This window comes from Saccopteryx leptura, chromosome 7 (assembly GCF_036850995.1).
Source record: "Saccopteryx leptura isolate mSacLep1 chromosome 7, mSacLep1_pri_phased_curated, whole genome shotgun sequence".
NCBI classification, from domain to species: domain Eukaryota; kingdom Metazoa; phylum Chordata; class Mammalia; order Chiroptera; family Emballonuridae; genus Saccopteryx; species Saccopteryx leptura.
The window spans coordinates 119,741,192-119,768,937 of record NC_089509.1 but is presented as its reverse complement, the minus strand read 5'-3'; the positions used below and the strand labels follow the sequence as shown (position 1 = coordinate 119,768,937).

Here is a 27,746-nt window from a genome sequence, read left to right as displayed (position 1 = left end):
ACTGCCTTAATACAGAACGCCATCCATGTTGTAACGTGTCATAACTGCCTTAGTACAGAACGCCATCCATGTTGTAACGTGTCATAACTGCCCTTAGTACAGAACGTCATCCGTGTTGTAACGTGTCATAACTGCCTTAGTACAGAACGCCATCCATGTTGTAACGTGTCATAACTGCCTTAGTACAGAACGTCATCCGTGTTGTAACGTGTCATAACTGCCTTAGTACAGAACGTCATCCGTGTTGTAACGTGTCATAACTGCCCTTAGTACAGAACGCCATCCGTGTTGTAACGTGTCATAACTGCCTTAGTACAGAACGCCATCCGTGTTGTAACGTGTCATAACTGCCTTAGTACAGAACGTCATCCGTGTTGTAACGTGTCATAACTGCCTTAGTACAGAACGTCATCCGTGTTGTAACGTGTCATAACTGCCTTAGTACAGAACATCATCCGTGTTGTAACGTGTCATAACTGCCTTAGTACAGAACGTCATCCGTGTTGTAATGTCTGCAGTCAGATCGTAACTGCCCTTAGTACAGAATGTCATCTGTGTTGTAACGTGTCATAACTGCCCTTAGTACAGAACGTCATCCGTGCTGTAACGTGTCATAACTGCCCTTAGTACAGAATGTCATCCGTGTTGTAACGTGTCATAACTGCCCTTAGTACAGAATGTCATTCGTGTTGTAACGTGTCATAACTGCCCTTAGTACAGAATGTCATCCGTGTTATAACGTCTGCAGTCAGATCATAACTGCCTTAGTACAGAATGTCATCCGTGTTGTAATGTGTCATAACTGCCTTAGTACAGAATGTCATCCGTGTTATAATGTGTCATAACTGCCTTAGTACAGAACGTCATCCGTGTTGTAACGTGTCATAATTCCCTTCCTTTTTGAGGCTGAATAGTACTCCATTGTGTGGGTGTGCCAATCTGTTTATTCGTTCATCCAGCCGGGTCTCCTCTTTCCGGCTGCTCTGGGTGTGGGTGTGTCAGTGCCCGTCTGAGTCACTGCGCTCGCACCTTTTGTGTGTCTACCTGGGCTCAGAATTGCTGGTCACATGGAAGCTGTCTGTTTCACTTTTGAAAAGCCACGAAGCCGTTTCCCCCAGCGGCTGCACCATGTTGCCATCTGACCAGCCGGGCAGGAGGGTTCTCGTTTCTCAGCATCCTGACCAGCTCTTATTTTCCTTTTATTTACTTAAAAAAAGAAATAGTCATGCTAGTAATAGGAAGTACTACCTGATTGTGCTTTGGACTCTGGTGTCTAATGACTGACACACTGAGCGTCTCTCCACGTGCTGCTTGGCCACTGCACGTCCCTTATGAAGAGATGTCCATTCATAGCCAGCCTTTTTATTGCATTGTTTTTTGTTGTTGAGTTGTAGTTCTCCGTACATTCTGACTACATGCTTTGTAAATATTTCCTCCCATTCTGTAAATTGCCTTTTTGCTCTCCGTAGTGGCCTTTGCTGCACAACATTTTTAGACTGGGTGACGTCATGTATGTATTGTTTGTTGCTTGCTCTTTCGGTGTCGTTTCTGAGGACCCACTGCCTAATCCAGGGTCTGGCAGGCTTTGCTTGGTGTTCTGCTCAGAGTCTGGGCTCAGTTCTGCTTAGGACAGTGCTTCATCCTGAGTTCATTTCTGCACAGGGTGGGAGCAAGGGCCCAGCCAGCCTGTGGGCCCGGCTGTCCCAGTGCTGTTTGCTGAAGAGGACCTGGCTTGCTCTTCCAAGTTCTTCTCTGGAAGCATTGTGAGCGCCAGGCCAGGCTGGTACAGACCTTGCTCATCGTAGACTAGGATGTCGCAGCCACCGTACAGGTTTCTCCTCCTCTGGCTCCGGTTCTGTCGCTGTGTCCCCGCCCCCTTCGCCTCTCCCACCTCTCTGGGGTTGGCGAGTTTGAGGACAGCCCACACGGTGTTCTACGGAAGGCAGGGTCACTGCTGCCACCCGTTGGCCACTGCTCCATGTGCGCGGGACTGTGCAGCCACTCCCCCTCCCCCGCCTGCGGGGTCCTGGTCAGGGTCTGCACAGTCAGCTGGAGCTGCAGCCAGGTGGCCGGTGGGCTGTGAGCGGGGACGTGCCGCGTGCCCTCACGGACCCCTTGTCCTTGCCCTGCGCCGCCAGAGAGAACTTCGTCTGTCCAGTGTAGGACTGACTGACTTTATTTAAATTAGTTTGAGCATTGTAGTACTCGTGTTTATATATTTTTTAACTTACTGATTTTAGCCAGAAAGGAAAGGGGAGAGAGACAGAGACAGAGAGGAACATGGATCTGTTCCTGTATGTGCCTGACCGGAGATCCAGCCAGCAGCCTCTGTGCTTTGAGACAGTGCTCTAACCCACTGAGCTGTCTGGCCAGGGCTGTAGTCCTTGTATGATATTTAATTGAAACAACTGAAAGACCCAAATTGCTGCTGTTCTCTTGCTTTTAATTTTCATCCTGTAGCCGCCGTCTGTCTCGGGGGGTGTGCCGTGGCGTTCTCCCCGGGTGACCGGTGACACTCATACCGTGACGTTCGGCGGAATTGGTTCTCTTGTGGGAGTCCTCGGGCTGTGTCTTTCAGCTAACTGTGGCTCGATGTTTACCTCTGCAAAGGCACAGTTTGGGTCAGGACTTCGGGAGTGTCTGAAATATCCTGTGGACACACAGCTCACTCGTCTTGCCGTGTGTTTACCGTGAGCCGCTGCTGGGTCTCACACTGTCAGCTGTGTTGCTCCTTCACACTGAACCAGTCATGTCAGCTTTGTGGGTGCTTAATAAACACCCCACTCCGTGCCTGTGTCCCCCTATTCAGACACTGTTGTAGCGGTGTTCCAGGGAGCTGCAGAGAACATAGTTCTTCCTGAAATTTTCCATTTTTTGTAAGTTGAAATAATTTAAGAACAATGCACGTTCTTTTTTAATAAAGAGAAAGTGTTTTATGGCATTCCTGTGCCTGCTCGGGACGTGGACATTTCTTCCCTGCACAGTCCCCAGGATCGGGTCACCTGTGGTCCCGAGCTCCTCCTGCCCCGGGCACCACATGAGCCTCTGGTCTTCCCCTGTCCTCAGGTTGGCCGGGGTGTGTGGGGGGTTGGGGGGGAGGGGGACATGGGCTTCCTCCCTGCCCCTCCCCCATGCTGTGTTGTGTGGGGTGGGGGTGGGGGTGGGGGGACAGAGCTCTGCCCCACCATGGCGCTGCCACAGAACTGGGCCCCAGGGTCAGCCAGACGTACGGTGCTGGGTTTGTCTTCCTGAGAGCAGTTTACTTAATCGGTGGGGAAACAGTTCCCTCCCAGTGTTAAAAGTTCAGATGTCTCATCTCCACTTAAATTCAGACAATGCCAAAGGACAGAAAAAAGACCGGAAAACACCTTGTCCTGCCACGAGACCGCGTGGATGGAGAGGGACCCGTTCCTGAGAAGAATCGCAGGTCCCGTTGTGTAGAGGGTCTTGAACAGGATGCGCACCGTGTGTGTCTGCACTGTGTGCACCTCGGGGCGTGCGGGGTGTGTCGACAGCGGTCTGGAGTCGCAGCTCTTGCAGACTCTGTGTGGCTGGGAGCTGCAGCTTTGTTCCGTAGTGAGTAACATGGGCGGGACCGTCTTAGGAACACACTTGCGTATGTGTGGTCGGCTGTGTTTATTATTATTGTTCCATATACAGGGTGAAGCCCTAGAAAGAGCGTTTCCTGGGCTGTGGGGGTACTGCTGGTTACCAGGCTGCCCCCGAAGAGGTCTGTCTGTGTGGCCTGTGGGCCCCAGCGCTCCCCCCCACACACACACACCAGCAATGGCACTGGGCTCTGTCTAGCAGCAACTCTCTGTGGACTCCTTCACTGCAGGTCAGAGAGGCCTGGGCCACAGGAGTCCACCCCTGGGCGGGGCTGTGGGTTGGGGCGCAGGCAGACCCTGGCGGGATGGAGATTCTGGAGTGCTGCCCTCCCACCCGCCTCACTCATTCAGTCAAGAGACGTCAGCCGAGCATCTCCTGTGTGCCGGCTGCTCTGAGCCCTGGGGTCTACTGGTGACCACCCAGAGACGCCCCCTCCCGCCCAGGGGCGTGCAGAGCTAGTGGGGAGTCCGGCAGCAGATGAGGTGATAATTATCTAATAATGAAAATAGCTGACATCAAGTCCTTCGTGCTTCCTACATATCTGCAGATTAATTCTTCTAACAAGCCGGGGCGGGTTATTGTCCCTGCGATGTCCCCATTTTACAGACAAGAAAACCCAGGCACTGAGAAAGGAAGTCACTTGCCCACAGAATTATGCAGGCAGTTTGTCTTTCATTGTAACGCTTTTTGCTGCCTCTAAACCTACCACCCTGTGTGACTGCAGGTGTCTCTGGTGCTCTAAACCTACCACCCTGTGTGACTGCAGGTCTCTCTGGTGCTCTAAACTTAGCACCCTGTGTGACTGCAGGTGTCTCTGGTGCTCTAAACCTACCACCCTGTGTGACTGCAGGTCTCTCTGGTGCTCTAAACTTAGCACCCTGTGTGACTGCAGGTCTCTCTGGTGCTCTAAACCTACCACCCTGTGTGACTGCAGGTCTCTCTGGTGCTCTAAACTTAGCACCCTGTGTGACTGCAGGCGTCTCTGGTGCTGCTGAGCATGGGGGAGCCCCTGGGGGGAGGAGAGCCTGGCGCGGTGACAGGTGCCCAGAAGGTGGCCCTGAGGGGACAGCGCGGTCAGGGTGGTGCTGCTGAGCATGGGGGAGCCCCTGGGGGGAGGAGAGCCTGGTGTGGTGACAGGTGCCCAGAGGGTGGCCCTGAGGGGAACAGCACGGTCAGCGTGTGGGGGAAAGAGGCGTCCCTGGCAGGGGCTTGGCATGGACAGCAGTGGTCATGGGGATCACTGTGGGGAGGCCCAGGCCCTGGTTCCCGAGAGGACGCGAGTTCGGCAGGTGGGGTCACCTTTCGTGGAGAGCAGAGAGAGGCCGGGATGCCTCCCTGCCACCTGCCGTTTTCCTTAAGTAGGACTGCTGCTCCTGCTGCAGACCGAGGTGTCAGGGGTTCCCCCCACGGGGCTCGGAATGTGTCGGGGACTTCAGTGAGTGACTCTGGGCGGCGATACTGTGCTGACGCCAGATGAGCCGCGCTGAAGCCGACCACCGCGGGGTTTCCCCTGGGTCCCCAGCGTCCCAGGCTGATGCTCTGTCCACTGCACCACCACTGGTCAGGCGGTCACGTTTCTTTAATGATGTGTGTGACATGTGGGGCATGCATGTGGAACTCTGCTGCTTGGTGACATGTGGCGACTGCCTCCAGGAACAGCTCCTGTGACTGAGGTCCAGCTGAACTGGCCATGTGCTTCAGGGGACAGCACTGTTATTTGAAAGAATGACTCACAGATGGACCGTGTTGTTCAGACTTGAATCCTTGCCAGACACTTTCTTATGAATGAGGCGAGGCTGTCACCTAAAGGAAAACAAGTGACTGTGTGTGTTGACAGGGTGACATCCCAGCTTTCGCATGAAAATGAGAGTTCTAGAGCATTTGCACCCATGACACATTGTCTACGACCCGTGTCAGCCTGAGGACGACTCAGTGAGGCCGTCTGTCCACTCCATCTCAGTGCCTCGGGTTAGGACCCTCGGGTTAGGACTGGGTTAGGTTCCTTGTGTTAGGACCTCTCTAGTTAGGACCCTCGGGTTAGGACCCTTGGGTTAGGACTGGGTTAGGTTCCTTGTGTTAGGACCCTCGGGTTAGGACCCTCGGGTTAGGACCGGGTTAGGTTCCCTGTGTTAGGATCTCTCTGGTCAGGACTCCTCAGGTTAGGACCCTCGGGTGAGGTTCTGGCAAGCCTCTTCCCTGGAGGGCACCTGAGTGGCTGGGTGCATGGCGGTGGCTCAGGGGGCACACTGCAGTCAGCCCGGCGGCTCCCGGCCCAGCTGTCACTGGAGTCAGGTGAGATCGCCTGCAGGTGCCCGCGGAGGCCGTGCCAGCCACGTCTCTGTGAGGTGGAGAGCTTCACTTCTGCCTAATTTGTCACAACACATGGAGCACAGAACAGACGTGATAGTGACTGTCCCTGACGCCACCAAGCTGGACAGCAGAGGTCTGCAGACAGTGCTGCCTGCCCGTGGACTCTGCGTGGTAAAACACATGGACCTTTTCATAAAAATAGGTGATTTATGTTAACATTCAGTGATGTTCATTATTACCTCCAAGTGAGTTAAATGAATAGTTTAAAAAGTCTCAGTTTTAACTTATGATGTAAATATTGGTAGTAATATCCACATAAATAAAAGCTCTTTGGGGCCCTGAATATTTCAAGGGGGTAGAGGGGCACTGAGCCCAAGAACTGTGAGAGCTGCTGCTTGAAGCCTCTGTGTCCACGTGCCTGTGTCTGTGAGAGGCACTTAAACTCACTGTGTCTGCGTTGTCTGACCACAGGCCCAAGGAGGCCGAGCAGTGTCATGTGCCGGCCCTGGGGGGTGCAGTCTCATCGGGGTGCGTGTGGACCTGTGGGGCGATATGCTAGCCAGGCGCTGAGGGCTTCTCCTGGTTCACCCGGGGTGACAGACCCACGGACATCACTGAAGAGGGCCTGTAGCTGTTGACAACGATTGATGGTTTTGTGTCTGCATTGTGTTTATGTTACATTTAATTATAAATTATCATGGCTTATTATGTAGATGCAGTCTAGGTGATGATGAATGATTTGTTTTAAAGATTATTTTTATTGATTTTACAGAGGGGGCGGGTGGGGAGTGAGATGTATCAACTCATAGCTGCTTCTCTTTAGCTGTTCATTGATTGCTTGTTGCATATGCCGTGACCAGGTTTCGAACCAGCAACCTCAGTGTTCTAGGTTGACGCTCTGTCCACTGTGCCACCACAGGTCAGGCGATGAAGAATGAATTTGCTGGAATTTTTGTTCTCATTTAAAATTTTTTCATTTTGCAGAAAGGCCAAGTTCAGGGAAGGCGGTAGGGTGGCGTGGGTCTCAGATGCTGCTTCCAGACCCACACTGTCGGTCAGTGGAGTCACACTGAGGGTCAGCCATGACGGTGTTCACAGGGATGGGATAAAGAAGACAGACAGGAAAAGCCAGGAGAAATCTAAGGGCAAAGAGGAAAATCCACTCAGTGGATTAGTTTAGGCAGAAATATTCTCAATAAATAAACTTTTTTTTTGGCCCTATAAATGAGAATTCACGTTGTTCTTAGAAATGAAGAACAGCTTCCCTGCAATGCAGGTGCCCAAATGAAAGGGCGTCACAGGCTTGTGGGGACACCAGCCTCGGCCAGGTGTCACTCAGAGGAGGGGCACCAGTCTCAGTGTGGCGAGGCGGCGGGGTCCCCCGATCGCGAGGTGCAGAAGTCGGGGCTTCTGAAGGAACCGCAGAGACAGTGACCTGGAGGAGAGGCACAGAGGGGCAGCCTCACCCGAAGGGCCCCCCCCTGAGATGGGAAGAACCCAGGGAGAAGGGCGTTCGCAGGGACAGTGTCGCACGGAAGGGGGCTCCCGCTCTGTAGCGAAGACGTGTGAACTGGTGTGACCAGGAGTTCTGTGCACTTGGGGCGTGCTGGTGCAGGACCCACCGATGTCCTAGCAGCACTGCTTAGGGGGTCACTCAGGGATTTCCCTCGGGGTTTATGCGAGGTCAGCCTCCTGAAGGTGCTGCTGAAACCAGAAAAGTGTCTTGTGAGTTTATGAGGTTTAAAGTGCCTTAATTCTAGAATGCTGTTAGAGACAGCAGTAAAACACACATTACGAGCAGAGACGTCACCCACAAGAGAGGATTGAGCAAGCCCACGAGAGCACATGACGTGGCTACCCACCGCCGAGGGCTAGACTGCCGGAATGCTGCTGCGCACGGGAAGCCGCAGAATTCATGTAAACAGGGGAGGGGGGTGTTTAAAGGAGATTAGATAAATAAGGACTCCAATTTTCATAATTAATTAAAAACATCCCCACACCAGAAGGAAACTAGAGCTTTTATAAGTCGGCTAAGCGCTGTTTGAAAGCGAGAGCCAGCCTCCCCCACAGGTGGGGCGCCAGCCGTCCCCTCCGTGCCGTCCAGAGGTCCACAGGCTCGCAGGACGTGGAAAACCAAGGGAGATGTGACGTCCCCGCAGCCTCAGCAAATTCATAGCTTCTGAGAAACCCACCGCAATCAGTCTGTTTTGTATGTGCCGATAATTAACTGAAGTTCAAGACCAAGTAGATAGTTTTGATTACATAAGACGGCAGGGTTCTGCCTAACAGGAGCCTCGCAGGCCGCGTGCCCGCGTCCGCAGGGAGCAGGTGGCTTTGTGGCCCACGCCCTCTCTCTGTGGCGCCCTCAGACGTAGCTGTGAGACGGGTCACTTACTTAGCTCGCTCCACTCACTGTCTTAAATTTCGTTATGAAGTACTTAGCCCACTGAAGACGATCTAGACCCTGTGGCATCACATGGAGCCCACACCGTGTGCCCAGTCCCCGCCCATGAGAGCGGCCACGTCAGGACTGCTGGGTGTTTGCTTATCATCCTTGGCTTTAACAGAAATGCCATGTACATGTTCCTCAGTGATGTGGTTTTAGTTTTACATGTGTTTGAACTTAATGTAGATGGAATCATATTGTATGTTTGTAGATATTTTGAAAACGAAACTATTTTGGAGAATGACCCATGCTTGTGTATATAGCTGTAAATTGACTGATTTGATTGGTTAGTAATCCATTCTTTGAATTTTCACAGCTTACTCACTTTCCTGTAGATGGTCTGTGGCCTCTGTTCAGATGTTGCCACCCTCAGATGTGGCGCTGTGAACATTTTCTCGTGCGTCTCCTGGCACACACGCACGGCCCCTCGCTGGGGGTGGGGTCCCCGCTCACAGGCAGGCGAGGCCTCGCTCTCTGTGCCATGCCGTCTCTGGCCGCACCATCCGCTCCGGTCCCCAGCCTGCACCCGCGCCTCAGGTTGTCAGACGCCTCACGGGGCGCTCTAGTGAAACCGGACCTCTAGACTGCCAGTGAACTCGAGTGTCTTGTTCTGGCCTGTGGTCTTTTCACATGCGGTACTTGTTGTTCTGATTGGGTGTTCGTGTCATTTTCAGACTGATCTGAAGACTTGATATATCTGTGTGTGTGCGTGCATGTTCCCTTGTCTGCACAGGATACATGCATGTGTGTTTGCTTCCAGCAGCTGCATACAAAGCTGGTTAGATATATAAGTTGCTTTTTAAAGACGTGTCTCCTTTTTTCACTCTGGTCTCTGTCAATGAGTACAGTGTCTCAGTTTTAATGTTACATTTATTCTTTTATTGTTAATTGCTGCTACAGACATGTGCTTTCTGTCTACCTGCATTTTATTTGCACACCATTCTTAAAATGTTTTTTTTTTTTTTTTCCTGCTGAAAGTAACAGCCTTTAGAAGTGTTTGAGAAGCGCTGAGGTAGTCAGTTCTCTGATTGTTGTGGTCTGAAACGGCCTCTTTAACCTGCACGGTTGGCTGCTGTGATGGGCGGGTGGTTTTGGGTGAACAGTTGTTCTTCCCTGTGAAAATACTAAATTCCTCTGTCCCTGTGCAGAGTTCCATCGCTGTGCATCCGGCCCGTCTCCATGTGCTTTTGGGGTCTGCCTTAGTCGCTAAGGATATATATTTTTAATTTTTTTAATATCTTTTGTTTTTTAGATTTTATTTATTCATTTCTAGAAAGAGAGGAGAGAGAGAGAGAGAGAGAGAGAGAGAGAGAGAGAGAGAGAGAAGGGGGGGAGGAGCAGGAAGCATCAACTCCCATATGTGCCTTGACCAGGCAAGCCCAGGGATTTGAACCGGCAACCTCAGTGTTCCAGGTTGACGCTTTATCCACTGTGCCATCACAGGTCAGGCCTGCTAAGGATATGTTTTTGGACTTCCTGAACCTGGGCATTAGTGTCTTGCAAAAATTCTGGGGAAATTTTAGCCCTTAAGTATTTCTGTTTTTCCTTTTAACTTTTAATTTATCTGTATTTTCAGACTCACAGAAAAGCTGCAAGAATAGTACAGAGAATTACTTGATACATTTTTCACACCGATAGTTTGGTATAAAAACCACTGGAGGCCAGTGGTCAGGATGATGCCCTTCCTGCGGCCGATCCAGTAGGTGTCACCCAGAAGCCACGCCGGACAGCGGACTGAACCAGGAGGCTCCTGTGAGGCTGGGCTGTTGTCCAGTCACAGGCTTGTCCGTACCTGGCCGGCTGTCCTCAGAGCACAATTTCTGGCACTGCGTGCCCCCCCCCCCCCTTCACTCTGGAGCAGCTGACAGTCTTTCTCTCTCACGGGAGAGGAGAAACATAACGTGTACAGGCAGGCGCTTTCTAAAATGTCAGACTCCTACGTTTGGGATTTTCTGGTGTTTTTATGATTAGATTCAAGTGATGCCCCTCAGGCGGGGCCCAAAGTGACGTGGTCTCAGCACATAGTGTCCGGGCCGCACATCCGCCGGCCCGTTTCTGGGGATGCTGACTCTGGCCCCTCGGTGCAGGGGGCACTGCCCAGCCTCTCGTGACCTGCAGCACTGACCCAGGGTCACCGCCGGTGCTGCTTGCCCGCGTCTGCTCCTGGGCGGTGGTACCGACGGGCAGGTCTGGGCTGTCACTCCCTCTGGTCCGGTTCTGGGCTTTCTGCTGCGTAGAACTTTCTCTTCTCCCTTTTTGTTTATATAAGTTGGACTCTTGAATTCTTATTCTGATCCCTGAGCCCACATTGCCTGTCTGGTGCCCACATTGCCCCTTCATGCTGGCTCCTTGGGCAGGCCCCTGACTCTCCTGCGCCCCCTTTACTTGCTGCTGCAAGACGGTCTGGTCTCCCCCCGGCTCTGCTGTCTCTCCCAGGAAGCCGGGCTCCTTTCCCCAGAGAACAAGTTCCGTGCGCTGCTGCTTGTGGCTCCCAGCCCTCCAGCAGGCCGCGTGAGGACGAGGATGTCTGTGCACGCACTTCACACAGCACACAGCACCCCCGCCATCTCCCGGTGTCCCTGCGTGGGCACGTCCACGAGCTACCCCGATGCCTCCGTTACAGCCCCGTGTCTGCAGGTCCGTCCGTCAGCTGCTGCTCCTTGTGGCCTGTTCCTGCCCTCCCACGGGGTGCTCAGTGCCCGGCTTCACAAACATCACTTGCCCAATCCCAGAGTGCTTGACGGAAAGTAACCTATGCCCCATGGAAAGGAAACCCACTGCCCAGAGCTCAGCGTCTGTGTCGGGAGTGTTGTTAAATAGAGTCCAAATACCGTGGCCTAAAGCCCGTTTGAGCAGCTTCTACCCCACCCCACCCGGTGTGGTTATGTTACCCATTTAAAATGTGGGTTGGTTCATTTGTTTCTGTTTGTGTTTCATTTTTGAATTTTTTCCCCCTCCTCATATGTTTAAATTTTATTTATTTTTATTCTTTGAGTGTGGGAGTCATGATTGTGGTTCCTAAAGCCCAAGCTGTATGAGAAACAGGCACAGAGAGGTGGCGTCCCCACCCCGCATGGCTCTCCCTGCTCGCCCATGTCCACCAGCCCCGCCCTTGGCCTCCCGAGCCGCCTCTGGACAGCTGGGCAGACGCATGCATCGCTCACCCCTTCCTTGCACGGCAGGAGCGTCCTGCAGGAAGCCTCTGCGTTTGTCCTCTCCACTCAGCGCCTGGCCTGCGGCCACGCCCGCCCTCCACACAGGGTCCCGACCTCCCCTCGGCCCCGTCCTGCATCCTGACAGCAGGGCCGGGGACAGCGCGGCCCTCACACCAGCGCCCTGGACACGCTGTGCTCACGCCCTTTCCTGGTGTCCGGCCTGTATCTCCAGACTTTGTTTACAGAGCTGGTGTCTATCAGATGATGCGCAGATACAGAATTGTGTTCGATTCTGCCAGATTTTCCCGTGTCAAGCTTGTACCAATTTGCATTCCCGCCAGCAACGTGTGCATGCCTGCCCCGGTCTGGAGAGCAGAGGAGGGTGCAGACGTTTGGCCAGTTGGCTGGATAGGGGATGGAATCTTTATCTTGTTCACGGGCCTGTTTCTCTGTAAGGATTTTGGTCTTTGTTTCCATAATCAATGAGTCTTTATACATAAGGGATATGGGTTCTTTCCTGTGAGATCCACTGCACGCCATTTCTCCCAGTGTGTCAACTGTTTGAATTCGTTACGGTGTTTCTTTTGCCACCCGAGTGCCTGGCCTGCCCTCGTTCAGACTCGAGACCATCTGCTCTCTCCTCGGCTGCATCTGGGTTTGGGTCTCAGGCCGCGTTTTCCTCCGGCGCCGTGGGCTCTCCTTGCAGTTGGGTCCTGGCGGGCAGAGCCTGCACCTGTGTGTGTGAGGCTTGGGTCTCACCTGGTCTTTTCCCAGGTGGCTCTCCATTGTCCCAACGCCACCCTGACGCAGCCCTCCTCGTCCCGGCGGAGTCGCGCCCTGAGCTCCACGTGCCTGGGGTCTGCCCTGGGGTCCTGGGCCCTCTTCCCGCTGGTGAGCCGGCCCAGCTCTCCGTGGGCCCTCTGGGTGGGCTCCGCATGCCTGGGGTCTGCCCTGGGGTCCTGGGCCCTCTTCCCGCTGGTGAGCGGCCCTGCTCCCTGTGGGCCCTCTGGGCGGGCTCTGTGTGCCTGGGGTCTGCCCCGGGGTCCTGGGCCTTCTTCCCGCTGGTGAGCGGCCCTGCTCCCTGTGGGCCCTCTGGGCGGGCTCCGCATGCCTGGGGTCTGCCCTGGGGTCCTGGGCCCTCTTCCCACTGGTGAGCGGCCCTGCACCCTGTGGGCCCTCTGGGTGGGCTCCGCATGCCTGGGGTCTCTCCTGGGGGGTCCTGGGCCCTCTTCCCGCTGGTGAGCTGGCCCTGCTCCCTGTGGGCCCTCTGGGCGGGCTCCGCATGCCTGGGGTCTGCCCCGGGGTCCTGGGCCCTCTTCCCGCTGGTGAGCGGCCCTGCTCCCTGTGGGCCCTCTAGGCGGGCTCATGGCTTCTCTGGGTGCGTCCGTGGTCTCACGCAGGTGACCGTGTGTCCTCCTCCCAGCTGCTGCCCCGTCCCCCGCCAGCCTCACTCTTCCCCGCCTTGTTGACCCGTGTGGCATTGAGTTTCCTGGGTGCCGTTCGCCTGCACCAAGTCTCTCCTCAGCTCTGCCTAATCTATTAACTCATCCACTTTCTTAACATTTCAATTACGACCATTTTTATTTGTACAGGTTTTACTTGGATCATTTTCAACTGTGCCTGACCATTTTCGAAGCCAGTGATAACAGCCGGCACACAGACTCAGGGCTCCTTGCACGTTCCTGGGGGAAGGGTCTGGCCGATGACCGGAAGCGCAGCGAGTGCAAGGACGCAGGGTCGAGCGGCGGCCGAGTCACGGTGCTGGGCAGTGGCCTGCTCCCCCGTGACCCTTGCGTGACCGGGTCTGTTCTGCAAGCCTGTTGTTGGGACATGTTGTGGGTCAGATCAGATTTCCTTTAGCTGAGGTCTGTCCTGGCTGGACCCCCCTCCCGGTGTCGTCTGCTTTGTGATTTCCGATTGTGACTTGACGCCTGATGATGTTTTGCGGACATTCTTTGAGGTTGAGAGCAGGCTTTTGCAGGCAGATGTGTGTGTTTCTGCCCGGTGCTGCTGAGCAAGGCCTGGTGTCTGCCTGGAGGTGCTTCAGGACACACGTCCCCCATGTTTGTCAAGTCTCCCCGACCCCGTCCAGGTGACTGCTGGTGGAGTCTTCTTTCCTCACCTGCCCCCTTGCAGCTGGGGTCAAACCCTGCCTGATGTCCCTCCTGCATCACTGTTTGCCCCACCCCAGGGAGCCTCAGGCCCTGTCCTCTGCGTGGCCCCAGCCTGGTCTCCTGGCCAGGGGCCTGTGACAGTGACGCATCCAGCTGTGGCCAAGGCAGGGGCCCCAGGACAGCCTCAGGACAGGTCCTGACTTCTCCGCCCCGCCCTCCCGTGACTTTCTGCCCTGGAGAGGCTCCGTCAGCTCCGCAGCACAGGGAGGCCTCACGTGGCCTGCCACGCCCTGGACCCGGCCTTTCTCACCCTCACTGCCCAGCACTGTCAGTGGGCTTCCTGCTGAGGGCACTTCTCTCCCCAGGGAGCAGACTGATCACGGAGGATCCGGGGTATGGGGAGACCTCTGAGTAGTGTCTGTCACTGGTGTCTTGATAGCTTATGCAGAGTCCAAACTGGGGTGTCAGAGCTGTTTGAACAGTCACACTCCGACACGAAGCGTGGGCCATGGTGACCAGGGCAGCTCTACTGGTTTGTTCCTATCTCTACCTTCACAGAGGAGAACGTTCCGGTGTGACCACCGTGTGCGCCCCACCTGGGACACTCTGGCCTGTGTCCTCTGTTGGGCTCTGCTCTGAGTCCCTTATTCTTAGGCTGCTGGAATTAGTCACTGGCCTCGACATGGACACTCACATCAGCTGGTTTTGTCCATTTCTTTCGTTACTTTCCAATAAGAGTGTATCTAAAATCGTGACAGGAATCCAAGCGGACGCGGCTTCTGCTGCTCAGCACACCTGCGTGCCAGGCTAGCCCCCGGGAGTGTCCTCAGCCCCAGCCCGCGCGAGGAGTGCCAGGCTAGCCCCCGGGAGTGTCCTCAGCCCCAGCCCGTGCGAGGAGCACAGGGCTGAGCACTGGCCATCGGCACCTGTCCTCACGGACAGCTGGGGGGGATGCATAGCTGCATTCTGCAGAGAAGCCCAGGGGACCCTGCTCCCCACGGTCACCTGCTCGTGTCAGGCCCTGGCCTTGGCCCAGGGGCCCTGCCTTCCCCAAAGCCGTCTCCATGTTGCCAGCTGTGTCTGTGGGGACAGAGTGCGAAGCCCTTCCTTTTGTCTGTGCTGCTGCATGGGTCCGAGGGTCAGTGCCTTGAAGGCCATCACAGAAGAATTGACTGTGTGTGTCCCTGGGACGAGTCGGCAGCCCCACGGTCCTGGTCCCACGTGCAGCCCCATGTTTACAGAGGTGAGGGGGAGGTGTCAGCGTAGCTGGACGCAGGAGGAACGAGGCAGGCTCCCCGACAGCAGCCCAGTGTCCACTCTTCTCAACAGAACCGAACCCAGCTGAGCATCTGCTGTGGGAGGAGGGACGGGACGCTGTCACTGCAGGGGTTCGCGCGCTGTCGCTGCAGGGGTTCGCGAGCTGTCACTGCAGGGGCTCTCGCGCTGTCGCTGCAGGGGTTCGCGAGCTGGCTCTGCAGGGGTTCGCGCACTGGCTCTGCAGGGGTTCGCGCGCTGTCACTGCAGGGGTTCGCGCACTGGCTCTGCAGGGGTTCGCGCGCTGTCACTGCAGGGGCTCTCGCGCTGGCTCTGCAGGGGTTCGCGCGCTGTCACTGCAGGGGCTCTCGCGCTGTCACTGCAGGGGCTCTCGCGCTGGCTCTGCAGGGGTTCGCGCGCTGTCACTGCAGGGGTTCTCGCGCTGTCGCTGCAGGGGCTCTCGCGCTGGCTCTGCAGGGGTTCGCGCGCTGTCACTGCAGGGGCTCTCGCGCTGGCTCTGCAGGGGTTCGCGCGCTGTCACTGCAGGGGCTCTCGCGCTGTCACTGCAGGGGCTCTCGCGCTGGCTCTGCAGGGGTTCGCGCGCTGTCACTGCAGGGGTTCTCGCGCTGTCACTGCAGGGGCTCTCGCGCTGGCTCTGCAGGGGTTCGCGCACTGGCTCTGCAGGGGTTCGCGCGCTGTCACTGCAGGGGTTCGCACGCTGTCGCTGCAGGGGTTCGCGCGCTGTCACTGCAGGGGCTCTTGCGCTGTCACTGCAGGGGTTCTCGCGCTGTCACTGCAGGGGCTCTCGCGCTGTCACTGCAGGGGCTCTCGCGCTGGCTCTGCAGGGGTTCGCGCGCTGTCACTGCAGGGGTTCTCGCGCTGTCACTGCAGGGGCTCTCGCGCTGGCTCTGCAGGGGTTCGCGCACTGGCTCTGCAGGGGTTCGCGCGCTGTCACTGCAGGGGTTCGCACGCTGTCGCTGCAGGGGTTCGCGCGCTGTCACTGCAGGGGCTCTCGCGCTGTCACTGCAGGGGTTCTCGCGCTGTCGCTGCAGGGGTTCGCGCGCTGTCACTGCAGGGGCTCTCGCGCTGTCGCTGCAGGGGTTCGCGCGCTGTCACTGCAGGGGTTCGCGCGCTGTCACTGCAGGGGTTCGCGCGCTGTCACTGCAGGGGCTCTCGCGCTGGCTCTGCAGGGGTTCGCGCGCTGTCGCTGCAGGGGTTCTCGCACTGTCGCTGCAGGGGTTCTCGCGCTGGCTCTTCAGGGGTTCGCGCGCTGTCGCTGCAGGGGTTCTCGCACTGTCGCTGCAGGGGTTCGCGCGCTGTCACTGCAGGGGTTCGCGCGCTGTCACTGCAGGGGCTCTCGCGCTGGCTCTGCAGGGGTTCGCGAGCTGTCACTGCAGGGGCTCTCGCGCTGTCACTGCAGGGGTTCTCGCGCTGTCACTGCAGGGGTTCGCGCGCTGGCTCTTCAGGGGTTCGCGCGCTGTCGCTGCAGGGGTTCTCGCACTGTCGCTGCAGGGGCTCTCGCGCTGTCGCTGCAGGGGTTCGCGCGCTGTCGCTGCAGGGGTTCTCGCACTGTCGCTGCAGGGGCTCTCGCGCTGTCGCTGCAGGGGTTCGCGCGCTGTCACTGCAGGGGTTCGCGCGCTGTCACTGCAGGGGTTCGCGCGCTGTCGCTGCAGGGGTTCGCGCGCTGTCACTGCAGGGGTTCTCGCGCTGGCTCTGCAGGGGTTCGCGAGCTGTCACTGCAGGGGCTCTCGCGCTGTCACTGCAGGGGTTCGCGCGCTGTCGCTGCAGGGGTTCGCGCGCTGTCACTGCAGGGGTTCGCGCGCTGTCGCTGCAGGGGTTCGCGCGCTGGCTCTTCAGGGGTTCGCGCGCTGTCGCTGCAGGGGTTCTCGCACTGTCGCTGCAGGGGCTCTCGCGCTGTCGCTGCAGGGGTTCGCGCGCTGTCACTGCAGGGGTTCGCGCGCTGTCACTGCAGGGGTTCGCGCGCTGTCACTGCAGGGGTTCGCGCGCTGTCACTGCAGGGGTTCGCGCGCTGTCGCTGCAGGGGTTCTCGCGCTGTCACTGCAGGGGTTCGCGCGCTGTCACTGCAGGGGTTCTCGCGCTGTCGCTGCAGGGGTTCGCGCGCTGTCACTGCAGGGGCTCTCGCGCTGTCGCTGCAGGGGTTCTCGCGCTGTCACTGCAGGGGCTCTCGCGCTGTCGCTGCAGGGGTTCGCGCGCTGTCACTGCAGGGGCTCTCGCGCTGTCGCTGCAGGGGTTCGCGCGCTGTCACTGCAGGGGTTCGCGCGCTGTCACTGCAGGGGTTCGCGCGCTGTCACTGCAGGGGCTCTCGCGCTGGCTCTGCAGGGGTTCGCGCACTGGCTCTGCAGGGGTTCGCGCGCTGTCACTGCAGGGGCTCTCGCGCTGTCACTGCAGGGGTTCGCGCGCTGTCACTGCAGGGGTTCGCGCGCTGTCACTGCAGGGGCTCTCGCGCTGGCTCTGCAGGGGTTCGCGAGCTGTCACTGCAGGGGCTCTCGCGCTGTCACTGCAGGGGTTCTCGCGCTGTCACTGCAGGGGTTCGCGCGCTGGCTCTTCAGGGGTTCGCGCGCTGTCGCTGCAGGGGTTCTCGCACTGTCGCTGCAGGGGCTCTCGCGCTGTCGCTGCAGGGGTTCGCGCGCTGTCGCTGCAGGGGTTCTCGCACTGTCGCTGCAGGGGCTCTCGCGCTGTCGCTGCAGGGGTTCGCGCGCTGTCACTGCAGGGGTTCGCGCGCTGTCACTGCAGGGGTTCGCGCGCTGTCGCTGCAGGGGTTCGCGCGCTGTCACTGCAGGGGTTCTCGCGCTGGCTCTGCAGGGGTTCGCGAGCTGTCACTGCAGGGGCTCTCGCGCTGTCACTGCAGGGGTTCGCGCGCTGTCGCTGCAGGGGTTCGCGCGCTGTCACTGCAGGGGCTCTCGCGCTGTCACTGCAGGGGTTCGCGCGCTGTCGCTGCAGGGGTTCGCGCGCTGGCTCTTCAGGGGTTCTCGCGCTGTCACTGCAGGGGTTCTCGCGCTGGCTCTTCCTTCTCTCAGACAGTGAGGGGGAAAGGGCAGACAGCGCAGGGGGCACCTGTGTGCCCATGTGGCCCTTCGTCCCCCAGTGACCGCTGTGGAGAAGAAGGTGCAGTGGCGTTCCCCAGAGGGTGCAGGGCAGGAGAGGTGGGCTGCGTGCTTGCCTCCTGGCCTGTTGGGGAAGGCGGGGGGTCCCCTTGCCGTGTGGCAGTCCTACGTGGAGCCCAGCGCAGAGTTGTGACTGTGGCGCTGAGGCCACTTTGGAGGACCTATTGCTTGAGCCCTGCTGAGTGTCCCCCAGGGGCCAGCCTGCTGGGCCTGGTGTGCAGCTGTGCCCAGGGTGGAGCCCCTGCGTGCTCTCCCTGAAGGAGGCAGAGCATGAGGCCAGCAGTGGCTTCTGGTGCCTGTTGTTAGTGACAGCTACCTCACTGCTGAGATCCTTCAAGTCATCAGGCTGTGAATTTGTGACTTTGTTATTTTTAAGAATTTTATTGACTTTAGGCCCTGGCTGGGTGTCTCTGTGGACACAGCGTTGGCCTGGTGCGCCGAGGTTGCGGCTTGATTCCTGGTCAGGGCACGTGCAGGAAGCGAAGGAGCGCACAGCTAAACAGAACAGCGAACGGAACGGGAGCTGATGCCGCCTCCTCTCCCTCCCTCCTTCCCCACCCCTCCCCCCTCAATCAGGGAAGAATTTTTAAAAAACTGAATTATTGAACAGGGTCCCCGCCCACCACCAACGTTACTTTAGTGCTTGAAGGAACCACATGATCTTGGCTCTGGGGACGTGTCAAGTGACCCTTTCTGAGCTCTGTACTCCCAGGGGAGGCCCAGAGCCACCGGGACGGGGAGAAGGCTGACCCAGCCCCTGTCCCCGCGGCCTCACCCCGGGGGAAGGGCCGTGGTTCCCACCTGTGGGGCTGCTGGCAAGTCTCCACACCGTGTGTAAAAATGCAGTTAAAATGTGCTTCCTAGTTTTGATGTGAAACAGAAAGATGGAGTTCTGTAGGAGACCGAGTCCCGGGGGTTTTGGAGGGCCGGCCTGTGCCCCCCACCCCACTGTCCTGCGAGGTGACCACAGAGGCCCCTCCTGCGAGGCCCCAGGAGGAGTGTCACTTTGCTTCCTGAGTCTGTGAGTCTCAACTCGCTGGCAGCACTCGGCTGCACATTCCCAGGATGCCCGGAGGAAGAGCTCGTGTCTGAGTCTGTGGACCAGGACAGCTGCCGCGGCTCAGAACACTTCATCCCCTGCGGGCACGGCCGGGACGCTGCCCGAGACAGGGTCCCGGCTGGCTGTCTGCAGGCTGTGCCGCACGGCGGGTGCCAGACGTTGCGACACGGTGCAGCGTGCTGTTGACGCCATCATGTTTACCGGCAGGCCGCGAAGGTGGCTGGGCGCCCAGCGGTGCGCAGGGGGTGGGGGCGGCTGGGGGACCAGGTGGTGTCACGCTGTGGCCGCCAGGCTGCCGAGGGGTCGCCCACTCTGAGTCCCTTCTGCTTTGTGACATGGACTGGCACTGGCTGGAGGGGCAGAGAAGCACGAGCCAGGCTGCATGCTCAGGCTGGGGTGACGTGTCCGCGCAGGTCAACGCCGTCGGCACCTGTGGCAGAGACGGGTGTGGGGCTGGCTTGTGAAGCGACCCGGTCGGGAGTCGCTCTTTCCCTGTGGCTGAGGCAGCGCAGTGGGGACACTGGTGACGGCCCCTGTGTCCTGAGCCCAAGGCCTGCCTGGTGGCCCAGCCCTGCCTCCCCTTCCTGGAGAGTGGCGGTGTAGTGACGCGGCCACCAGTCAGACACCTGTGGTGCCATGGTCACCCTTTCCCCGGGGACCCGGCCTGTGGACTCAGGCAGCAGCTCTTGTCTGGTGCTAAGGGGCCTCAGGCACAGAGGGCCTGCCGTGGGCACTGGTTTCTTCTCTCTCTGTGTTTGTAGGAGAAGCACCCCGCCCCCAAGGAGAGAGTGCCCTGGCCTGGCCCACAGCGTGGGCTCTTCCACTGGAGCTGGGGGAGAGAGAGGCCCCTTGGCCTGTGGTGGGTGAGCTGGGACGTGGGAGCCCGGGAGCTGCTCCACCCCCATTTCAGTGCAGGAGGGAGAGCGGCCGATGGGCAGGCAGGCCACAGCCACAGACCTGGAAAGTTTGGGGGTGCTGGTCCCCGAGGCTCGCAGCTGGGACCCACCTTTCTGCAGAGATGTGGGGCTCTCAGAGTCTGGGAGCTGCCCCGGTTCACAGACAGTCCCCTCGCTGACGCACTGCCCTCCATTCTGGGCACCAGAGCTCGGGCCTGTACTGAGTTCGGTGGGAGTCTGACCCTGCTGTGGGGGGTGGGCAGGGAGGGCAGGGGTAGCTGTGCCCCTCGCCAGCATGTCTGGACCTGTGATGTCCAGGTCAGTGGGGGAACCCCTCAGGAGACGGGACACAGTGGAGGCCTGGCGGGCCGCTGGGGCAGGTGTAGGCAGGCTACTCCATCTCACCTGCTGGGGTAGGCACAGGCTGTGGTTGCCCCTGACGCTCACACAGGGCTCCCGTGCCCTGCAGACCCACACAGCTCCACAGGGACCCTGCTCACGAGGGCCAGAGGCTCTGTTTACGTTGTCTCAACAGAAGTCTCCATTTGCCCTGACGGCCCGGACAGAAAGCTGTAGGAGCAAGTGACGCTCAGTGACCGGTCGTACTTGAGGAATGCTGCATGAGGTCGCGGGCCCCCACCTGTCCAGACAGCTGTCAGTGCCCGCTGGGGACTGAAGAGCGTTTCTTAGCCTGTGGCCCCCGTGGACCCAGGCAGCTCACACTCGGGGGCTGTGGCCTTGGACGTGGCTAATGGGCAGGAAGGCAGCCGCGATCCAGGTGTCCGGTCACAGGGTGGGGTCCCCGCTTTGCATCGGTGACCGCGGCCTGGCTTCTTCTGCTGGGCTCCTTGTGACTCTCCTTGGCTGTTCCCGCAGCCCCCGCCGCACCCAGTGAGCACAGGAGAAAGGACACAGCTGTCACAGGGGCCCAGCCTGGGAGGGCAGCGCATTCACGTGACGTTTCCCGCAGCCCCACCGCACCCAGCGAGCACGGGGAGAAAGGACAGCCCAGCTGTCACAGGGACCCAGCCTGGGATGGCAGCGCATTTACGTGACGTTTCCCAGCAGCCCCTCGCCGCGGGCTGGGCTGTTTGTCGCCGCGGAGGGTCCTGACGGAGCTCTGCCTCGGAGCCCCTGGCTCTCTGCTCCCCTCGTCTGCTCCGCGCAGCAGGGTTAGGCCTGCTCTGCTTGGGGACCTCTGTCTGCGTCTTCTCCTGTCGCCCTTGAGACAGCTCTCCCCGGTGATCACCGCAGCTCCTGGTGCGGCCAGGAGAGTGACTCTCAGACCCTGGCCTCCTCGGAGCCTGGACCAGGCTGGGAGGGACAGACCGGTGCTCCGCACGCGTGCAGACCCCAGGCCACTGCTCATGACTTCGCCCATCATGTCGGGCTGCCGCGTCAGCGTGTTAACAAGAAAACATTTTGAATTCTCACTTCCCCTTGGGCAGAAGGGTTCAACTGCAGCCGACTCATTGCACAGGCCGCTCAGCGGCTGAGACTGTGGTTAGTGGTTCGGCTTCTGCCCAGCACGAAGCCCCCGGGGCTGGGCTGTCAGGTGCCTGCCTCCACCGTGGAGCCGATTCTTCTTGCTCAGGCTGATGGGCCATTCAGGCGAGTGGACAGTGTCCAGGTCCCTGGCCCCTCATGCCTGACACCGGCTGTGGGCTGCCTTGGCCACACTCCTCCAGGCCCGGTGGGTGGAGGCGCAAGTGGCAGGCAGCCGGGAGGGTGGCTTCAGGAGCGCATTCTCGGGGGGGCGGGGCTCCTCACTGCCAAGCTCCCATCGCGGTTCTGGGTGCCCTCGGCCTGTGCTCCTGCCGACTGCCCCCCAGCCCCCCAGTGAGCCCAGGTCGGGCCCAGAGCTCCCAGTATACCTGCTGCAGTGTGCTCCCCCGGGGACCATGACACCCTTCTCCGTGGGTCGGTCCCACATGCCCCTGTGGTGGCAGGGGCTCTGGCCCTTTGTCCTTTGATCTGTCCCTCACCCCATGTGTGGCCACCTGTCTGCACATGCTGGAGGCTGGGCCTCTTTCCAGACCCGGGAAGACGAGCTGTAGCCCACATCCCTCCTCCTCTTCTCACATTTGAATGTGATGCCAGAGGAAGAAATCCAGAACGCTACTATTTTAATCGAAGGCATAGAGCAGGCGGTGTCTTCTTGCTGCCGAGGGCGTGAGCCATGCGTGCTGACTTCGAGCTCGGACGGCGTGGCTTCCACACTGACTGGCTGGGTGAGCGTTCTGGGCACTCGCGGAGTCCTGAGAGGAGCCTGGCGATCGAGTGTCATCTGCTTGTTATGTAATGTGACAACAGGGCACGAAATAGAAACCAGATGCCGGGGGCGGAGCGCTTCCTCGGAGAGAGCCGGGAAGGCACGCCGCGGCTTCTCTCTGCCGCCGCAGGCTCCGTGCCCCAGAGGACGGCGCCGGCCCGGGGAGCCCACTGCAGCCGGGCTGAAGGTCCAGGGCAGTTGTGTGTGAGTAACGCTTCTTAGAGTTCCCGTGCTCTGTCACTAACTGGTGTTCCGGGACCTGGTGCCCTGCTGCCAGGAACCTACGGCAGCCTTTCAGCTCAGCGAGGGGTCAGCAGTGGCTCCATGCTGCCGTCCCGGCCTCTGAGTGCTCGCGGCCTCGGGGTTAAGAGGGAAGGAGACCCGTGTTTCGGTGGCGAGGGGCCTGGTCTCGTGGCAGAGAGCGACCACGGGCCACGTCCGTGTGTGCGCGGGGACAGGTCGCTGGCAGCACCCCACGGCTCCTGGGGCGGCGCTCGGCTGCTCTGGGTGTCCACAGTCCCTCCCGGCCACCGGGGCGCCTCAGCCCACTCTGGTTGGATGCACATGAGCACGGTCTTTGTCTTCTCTAACGTGACAGATGGACGCACCAGAGCAGAAGGGCAGCACCGCCCTCCCTGGGAGCCACGCGTGGGGTCAGAGGTCGAGTGCTGCTCTCTTGCCCACACACTGCATTGCCTCTGTTTCTGCCGTTTTCTGTTGCTAGTTGAGCCTCCAGAGGGTCTGCAGGTTCCTCCTTGACCAAGAAGACCCTCTGGAATCAGACCTTGGCGGGTACCTCCCTCCTGGGGGCTCTACAGTCTCATGGAAGTGCGGAGTTCTTGTTAGGAAAACCTTTGCTAAATACCACTCCGGTTCCCCTGCCGACTGTATCCCCAGGAACCTGCCCCGTGAGGCACAGCAGGGTGGGGGCTCCGAGTCCTGAGTGCGGACCCCACCCCTCCCGCCCCACGTTCGCCTCTAGCGAGAGACCCTGTTCACGGAGTGCTTGCTGGGGGCGAGGCCCATGCTTGACGCATTTGTGAAGTTTCTTCCGTGAACTTCAAAAACACACTATAGAGATAGGTGCCTTCATGACCCGCATTTTGCAAATGAGGAAACTGAGGCCCAGAGGTGAGCCTTGCCCAGGACACCTGCCACGGGGCTGCTGCCCAGGCGGGCACAGGAGAGGGCCGTCTTTGGCGTCACCCAGCTCTTGGTTGCGTGGCCGATTGCTTTGGGTGGACGAAGGGCCTTCACCAATTGCCGCTGGGGCTGTATGCTCAGTTTGCTTGTGGACAGAGGCGTGAGGGGCAGGAACCTGGTGTTGACGGAGTGTGGGGCTCAGGAACGTGGCGACAGTGGCTGCCGGGGGTCTTGGGAGGAGAACGTGAAAGGCTCGCGCCCTCGTTCTGTTCCCTTCTTGTAAAGGAGAACTTGAAAACACCCACCAGTGGTGTGGGCAGGCCACGTGCTGTGTCAGAAAACCACCTGAATCAGCGGACCCCAGTCCCTCCTGAGCAGGGCCACCCTGTGACACCCAGAGCAGCCTGTGTGGGGTCAGGGCCACCCTGTGACACCCAGAACAGCCTGTGTGGGGTCAGGACAGAGCCCCAGTCCCTCCTGAGCAGGGCCACCCTGTGACACCCAGAGCGGCCTGTGTGGGGTCAGCACGGAGCCCCAGTCCCTCCTGAGCAGGGCCACCCTGTGACACCCAGTCCCTCCTGAGCAGGGCCACCCTGTGACACCCAGAACAGCCTGTGTGGGGTCAGGGCCACACTGTGACACCCAGAGCGGCCTGTGTGGGGTCAGCACGGAGCCCCAGTCCCTCCTGAGCAGGGCCGCCCTGTGACACCCAGTCCCTCCTGAGCAGGGCCACCCTGTGACACCCAGTCCCTCCTGAGCAGGGCCGCCCTGTGACACCCAGTCCCTCCTGAGCAGGGCCGCCCTGTGACACCCAGTCCCTCCTGAGCAGGGCCGCCCTGTGACACCCAGAGCGGCCTGTGTGGGGTCAGGATGGAGCCATGAGGGGCTACGAGGCCGGGCCTGTGTGTTTCCAGAGGGGGCGCCGCTGGAACCGTGTGGAGGGCCGACCTCTGAACCCTGGGCTACAGCACTTCTGGTCCTCAAGGCCCCTCCTGCCCCGGTCCCAGCAGAGGCCCTGGTCACCCCTGGGAGGCTGCTGTCACCTTTGTGGTGTTTTGTTTCTAAATATGGCCCCTCTGAGTTTCTAAAAACAGCCCGCATTTCCCTGAGAGTCCTGGGCACATCCCCCTGCCCGGCAAGGATGGCCCTTGGGGCATGGAGCCCACTCTAGGACCCGGGCTGGGTGCCCAGGGCCCTTCTCCCTCAGGCCAGGTTTCCAGACCCTTCCAGGCACTTGAGGCCCAAAGAAAGTGGAGCATGCAGGGGCAGGGCCTGAAGGGGTCATCCCGACACCTGTGGGGGTCCTGGGTGTTTAAGGCCAGAAGGTGAACTTGAGGTGGATGGACAGTGCCCCTCCCTGCCTATGGCCCTGTGTCACACAGGCTTGTGACAGGCCCGTGTACTCGGAAGCCCTCCCAGAAGGTTCTCCCACTGAAGAGTCCCCCTCAGGCACGGGGCGGGTGGGAGATGCGGTGTCTGGTGGGCTGGGGTCCTTCCTGCCTTGTTCTTCCCCCTGCTTCCTCGTGGCTGGGCTGGGACCGAGCTTCCGTCCTGCTGTTGGCCACACATGGGGACCCTGAGGTCGAGCATTGTCCTATGGCTTGTTTTAAACAAAGAGCAGGGCCTGGCGTGGTGACCTCTGAGGTCCTCGTGTACAGTGGGAAGTTTGTGTCCAGGTTGCAGTCTGACCTGTGGACTCGGAACAGTGGCTCACGTCCAACCAGTGTGCCCAGGAATCACTACAGGAGCTGAACTGTTCGGCTTTCTGAGCACATCGAGAGAAGAAAAAGGATAGGAAAACAGGCGGGAATCGGGGATGTATTCAGAAAAGTGACTTTCTGCGGAAGAGCTGGGTCCCTGTGAACCACGGCTGACTGTGGTCGGCAGCGTTCCCTGAGAGCTGAAACCACCAGCGATGATTCAGACGTGATGGTTCTCACCTGCTGGGCTGGGCAGTCTCCAGTGGCAGAGCACTGAGGAGTGTGTCAGCTGCGGAGAATCGCTGCAGTCCTGAGCTGACCCCCAGCCTGTGCGCCGTCCATCTGAAATACGGGCGACCCGATAGTTCTGTCTGCCGCCTGCCTGGCTCTGCTGAAGGTCCGTCAGTCATGGCTCGTGAGGGCAGTGACGGCCGTGTCCCCACACGGGTTTGGGAACTGGCCCTCAGAAAAGTGTTTGCTGAAGATTCATCTACGCAATTTCAACGATGCTTGTGTGTATAACTGCGTTTGAGGTTGAAATTCGGGTTTCGTTGGTCCGTTCGTTCTAGGCACGGCTGGAATTCAGTGGCTGCACGAGATGGCGCTGCACAGACGCACTTGACTTGAACATGATTGGAAACCAGAGTTCTTACTTACCAGCCGGCAAATCGGGATCCTTCTAGAACTCACTTTGGCGTTCTCTTTTGAAAGTAGTTCATGCAGAAATAGCGTTACATATACAAACAAAAGAAAAGGAACGAGGCAGCCCCCTGCCCCTTCCCAGGCCTGGCAGCGCTGCGTCCACAGGAAGGGGCCGAGCCCGGCCACCCCGCCAGCTCCTCCGGGGGGGGGGTTCTCCATGCGTGTTCACAGAGGCGCCCATGGCCCGGCCTTCAGGGGGGCCTGGCTCCCCAGCAGAGGGACAGACCTGCAGTGCCCGACTGAGCCGGGCTCCGACAGCTCTGTGGGCAGGAGGAACTATGAAGTGCCCACCATCCCCGGGAGGGAGGTTTGCCCGACAAACTCGACCTCTGCTACCGATACCCCTGCACCACTTTGAGAATCTGCCCATGGCCAGCGTACACGTCAGCTGGCCCCTCAGTTACTGTCCTTGAAGTGAGCAGACACGCAGAACACCCGACACCTGTGCTGGAGTCACGCTCGTCAGACGGGCCGTCGTCTGTGCTGAGGTTGAGGAAACTCCCTGGGCTGTTGGCCTGTGCCCGTGCAGCCCTGGGCGTGCTGACACCCACGGCTCTGCTCAGAGGAGGCCCGCAGGAGGCTGGTGGGCAGTGAGGACGCCCCACGCCCGGACTGGTGCCCCTCACTGTGTGCTCTCATCTGGGCATGGGGGCCACCCCGAACGCCCTGGCTCCATGTTCACGTGGTTTTGGGGTAATTCGAAACAGTCACACGCGGAGCTCTGTCCTGCTTGAGACAGCTGTCCTGTGCCGCTAACTTGTGACACAGGCTGGAGACCATGTGTCCCTGGGCACAGGGGCAGCCCAGTAGGTGGGCTCCTGGCCCGGGGGCTTCTCACAGGACCCATCACTCCATGGTTCAGAACCTGCAAAGGGAACCAATGCCATTGTCTGGGTGACACGTTTTCCTGGCCCAGATCCCCTTCTAAAACAGACAGCATGTGTTTTGAAGGAGCAAGAACCTTAAGTGGACTTATGCTTTATGTCATAGGCTGAGCGTGTAGCACTTTCTCGTGGCTGCTCTGTTACCTCAACTGAGCCTCATGGAACCCTGAGAATTAATTAAGTGGGCCTGGCAGCTAATCTCCTTCACATTCCAAACAAGGGGAGCAGCCCCATGCTTCACTGGGTGATGTCTTATGCTCAGGGGCACCCAGTGCTCATGGGCTCAGCCCCCTCAGTCCTCACAGCAGGTGGCACCGGCTCTCACCAGGTGCTGGGCCTGTGACTCCTAGCGGAGCCCACGTCATCCCGGGCCTCGCTACGCGCACCTGCTGTGCTGAGCCCTGTCTCACTGAGGTGACGGAGCCCGGAAGGCCAGCGACTCACCTGAGGTCAGCTGTCACCCACGGGAAGTGTTCGGGAAACAGCTGTGTCAGGCTTGCTGGCTTGTGCTCTGCGTGATTACTGTGTGAGCATGTGGCGGTGCCATCTGTGCATAGTTTGTGTAAGGCTATGGGTGGTCTGACTCAGGGCGGGTCGCGGATTGCCCGCCCACCACTGGGAGGGGCCATTTTTGCTGTTGGTTTGCCGGAGAAGCAGTTTCCCTGCCTGTGTGCTCACCGCCATCGCGAGACTCTGTTAAACAGGCAAGGCCCTATGCTTTCAGCTCCGTAGTGTCTCCCCGTCTGCCCAGACCCGAGGTGGACCCTCCTGGCCTCGGCCACCAGTGCTAGGAGGGCGGTCAGCCCCCGTGCTGCCCCGCTGGGAGCGTCCTGGGGTGCAAGGGGGCCCAGGGGGTGCAGGAGGCCGTTGGACACAGACACATGGTCCTGGGGTGCGAGGGGGCCCAGGGGGTGCAGGAGGCCGTTGGACACAGACACATGGTCCTGGGGTGCGAGGGGGCCCAGGGGGTGCAGGAGGCCGTTGGACACAGACACATGGCCCTTAGTAGGTCTCCATGGGGCCAGGGCTGGGACCTCCGTGCTGAACATGGACAGGGACCCCAGGGGGAGGGAGCT

At 59.2% G+C, this 27,746-nt stretch overlaps 1 protein-coding gene across 7 annotated transcripts in view; it reads left to right on the top strand.

The window, feature by feature from the left end:
* HDAC4 (histone deacetylase 4) overlaps nt 1–27,746 on the top strand; it is a 272,909-nt gene that overhangs the window by 69,088 nt on the left and 176,075 nt on the right. The window contains exon 1 of one of the 7 annotated variants that reach the window (XM_066346639.1): nt 22,334–22,445. The exons of the other annotated variants lie outside the window; for them this stretch is intronic. The gene's annotated coding sequence lies outside the window, so the exon portion shown is untranslated. Of the gene's footprint in view, nt 1–22,333; nt 22,446–27,746 lie in introns of those variants that run through there. 7 annotated transcript variants of the gene reach the window in all.